Source organism: Lepisosteus oculatus, chromosome 4, assembly GCF_040954835.1.
Source record: "Lepisosteus oculatus isolate fLepOcu1 chromosome 4, fLepOcu1.hap2, whole genome shotgun sequence".
NCBI classification, from domain to species: Eukaryota; Metazoa; Chordata; class Actinopteri; order Semionotiformes; family Lepisosteidae; genus Lepisosteus; species Lepisosteus oculatus.
In genome coordinates this window covers 1509954-1514130 of record NC_090699.1, presented here as the reverse complement: position 1 = coordinate 1514130, position 4177 = coordinate 1509954, and positions in this window count along the sequence as shown.

Sequence of the window (4177 nt, the reverse complement as noted above, 5' to 3'; positions counted from 1 at the left end):
ACCCCCTCACACACCACACACACCCCTCCTGACAGCACCCCCTCACACACCCCCACTCCTGACAGCACCCCCTCACACACACACACCCCTCCTGACAGCACCCCCTCACACACACACACCCCCCTCCTGACAGCACCCCCTCACACACACACACACCCCCCTCCTGACAGCACCCCCTCACACACACACCCCCCTCCTGACAGCACCCCCTCTCACACACACACACACCCCTCCTGACAGCACCCCCTCACACACACACCCCCCTCCTGACAGCACCCCCTCACACACACACCCCCCCCTCCTGACAGCACCCCCTCACACACACACACCCCCCTCCTGACAGCACCCCCTCTCACACACACACCCCCTCTCTCCCCTCTCCCCTCCTCACACACCCCCTCTCTCCCTCTCCCCTCCTCACACACACACACACCCCTCTCTCCCCTCCTCTCCCTCACACACCCCCTCTCTCCCCTCCTCACACACACACACACCCTCTCCCCTCCTAACACACACACCCCCTCTCTCCCCTCTCCCCTCCTCACACACACCCTCTCTCTCCCCTCCTCACACACACACACACCCCCTCTCTCCCCTCTCCCCTCCTCACACAAACACCCCTCTCCCCCTCCCCTCCTCACACACACACCCCCTCTCCCCCTCTCCCCTCCTCACACACACACCCCCTCTCTCCCCTCCTCACACACACACACACCCCCCTCCTCCCCTCCTAACACACACACCCCCTCTCTCCCCTCTCCCCTCCTCACACACACACACCCCCTCTCTCCCCTCTCCCTCCTCACACACACACCCCCTCTCTCCCCTCTCCCCTTCTCACACACACACCCCCTCTCTCCCCTCCTCACACACACACCCCCTCTCTCTCCCCTCTCCCCTTCTCACACACACACACCCCCTCTCTCCCCTCCTCACACACCCCCTCTCCCCCTCGCTCCCCTCCTCACACACCCCCTCTCCCCTCGCTCCCCTCCTCACACACACACACCCCCTCTCCCCCTCTCCCCTCCTCACACACACACCCCCTCTCTCCCCTCCCCTCCTCACACACACACCCCCTCTCTCCCCTCCTCACACACACACCCTCTCCCCCTCGCTCCCCTCCTCACACACACACACCCCCCTCTCCCCTCTCCCCTCCTCACACACACACCCCCTCTCTCCCCCTCCCCCTTCTCACACACACACCCCCTCTCCCCCTCCTCACACACACACCCCCTCTCTCCCCTCTCCCCTTCTCACACACACACCCCCTCTCTCCCCTCCCCCTCCTCACACACACACCCTCTCTCTCCCCTCTCCCCTCCTCACACACACACACCCCCTCTCTCCCCTCTCCCCTCACACACACACACCCCCTCTCTCCCCGCCTCACACACACCCCCTCTCTCCCCTCTCCCCCTCCTCACACACACACCCCTCTCTCCCCCCTCTCTACACACACACCCTCTCCCCTCGCTCCCCTCCTCACACACACACACCCCCTCTCCCCTCCCCCCTCCACACACACACCCCCTCTCCCCTCTCCCCTCCTCACACACACCCTCTCTCCCCTCGCTCCCCTCCTCACACACACACACCCCCCTCTCCCCTCTCCCCTCCTCACACACACACCCCCTCTCTCCCCCCTCCCTCTTCTCACACACACACCCCCTCTCTCCTCTCTCCCCTCCTCACACACACACACCCCCTCTTCCCCTCCTCACACACACCCCCCTCTCCCCCTCCCTCACACACACACCCCCCTCTCTCCCTCTCCCCTCCTCACACACACCCACCCTCTCTCCCCTCCCCCTCCTCACACTCACACACCCCCCCTCTCCCCTCCTCACACACACACACCCCCCTCTCTCCCCTCCTCACACACACACCCCCTCTCTCCCCTCCTCACACACACACACCCCCCTCTCTCCCCTCCTCACACACACCCCCTCTCTCCCCTCCTCACACACACACACCCCCTCTCTCCCCTCCTCACACACCCCCATCTCTCCCCTCCTCACACACACCCCATCTCTCCCTCCTCACACACACCCCCTCTCTCCCCTCCTCACACACACACCCCCTCTCTCCCCTCTCCCCTCCTCACACACACCCACCCTCTCTCCCCTCTCCCCTCCTCACACTCACACACCCCCCCCTCTCCCCTCCTCACACACACACACCCCCTCTCCCCTCCTCTCCCTCACACACACACCCCCTCTCTCCCCTCTCCCCTCCTCACACACACACCCCCTCTCTCCCCTCTCCCCTCCTCACACTCACACACCCTCTCTCTCCCCTCCTCACACTCACACACCCCCCCTCTCCCCTCCTCACACACACACACACCCTCTCCCCTCCTCTCCCTCACACACACACCCCCTCTCTCCCCTCCTCACACACACACCCTCTCTCTCCCCTCTCCCCTCCTCACACACACACACCCCCTCTCTCCCCTCTCCCCTCCTCACACACACACACCCCCCTCTCTCCCCTCTCCCCTCCTCACACACACACCCCCTCTCTCCCCTCTCCCCTCCTCACACACACACCCCCTCTCTCCCCTCTCCCCTCCTCACACACACACCCCCCTCTCTCCCCTCCTCACACACACACCCCCTCTCTCCCCTCCTCACACACACACACCCCCTCTCTCCCCTCTCCCCTCCTCACACACACACCCCCCCTCTCCCCTCCTCACACACACACCCCCTCTCTCCCCTCTCCCCTCCTCACACACACACCCCCCCTCTCCCCTCCTCACACACACACCCCCCCTCTCCCCTCTCCCCTCCTCACACACACACCCCCCCTCTCCCCTCCTCACACACACACCCCCTCTCTCCCCTCTCCCCTCCTCACACACACACCCCCTCTCTCCCCTCCTCACACACACACCCCCTCTCTCCCCTCCTCACACACACCCCCCTCCTGACAGCACCCCCCCTCACACACTCACACCCCCCTCCTGACAGCACCCCCTCTCACACACACACACCCCTCCTGACAGCACCCCCTCTCACACACACACCCCCCTCCTGACAGCACCCCCTCACACACACACACCCCCCTCCTGACAGCACCCCCTCACACACACACCCCCCTCCTGACAGCACCCCCTCTCACACACACACACCCCCCTCCTGACAGCACCCCCTCACACACACACCCCCCTCCTGACAGCACCCCCTCTCACACACACACCCCTCCCTCCTGACAGCACCCCCTCACACACACACCCCCCTCCTGACAGCACCCCCTCACACACACACCCCCCTCCTGACAGCACCCCCTCACACACACACCCCCCTCCTGACAGCACCCCCTCACACACACACCCCCTCCTGACAGCACCCCCCTCTCACACACACACCCCCCTCCTGACAGCACCCCCCTCTCACACACACACCCCTCCTGACAGCACCCCCTCTCACACACACACCCCTCCTGACAGCACCCCCTCTCACACACACACCCCCCTCCTGACAGCACCCCCTCACACACACCCCCCCCTCCTGACAGCACCCCCTCACACACACACACCCCTCCTGACAGCACCCCCCTCTCACACACACACCCCTCCTGACAGCACCCCCCCACACACACCCCCCTCCTGACAGCACCCCCCCACACACACACACCCACCCCTCCTGACAGCACCCCCCCACACACACACACCCACCCCTCCTGACAGCACCCCCCCACACACACACACCACCCCTCCTGACAGCACCCCCTCACACACACACACCCCCCTCCTGACAGCACCCCCTCACACACACACACCCCCCTCCTGACAGCACCCCCCTCACACACACACACCCACCCCCTCCTGACAGCACCCCCCTCACACACACACACCCCTCCTGACAGCACCCCCTCACACACACACACCCCCCTCCTGACAGCACCCCCCTCACACACACACACCCCCCTCCTGACAGCACCCCCTCACACACACACACACCCCCCTCCTGACAGCACCCCCTCTCACACACACCCCCCTCCTGACAGCACCCCCTCTCACACACACACCCCCCTCCTGACAGCACCCCCTCACACACACACACCCCCCTCCTGACAGCACCCCCTCACACACACACACACCCCCCTCCTGACAGCACCCCCTCTCACACACACACCCCTCCTGACAGCACCCCCCTCTCACACACAC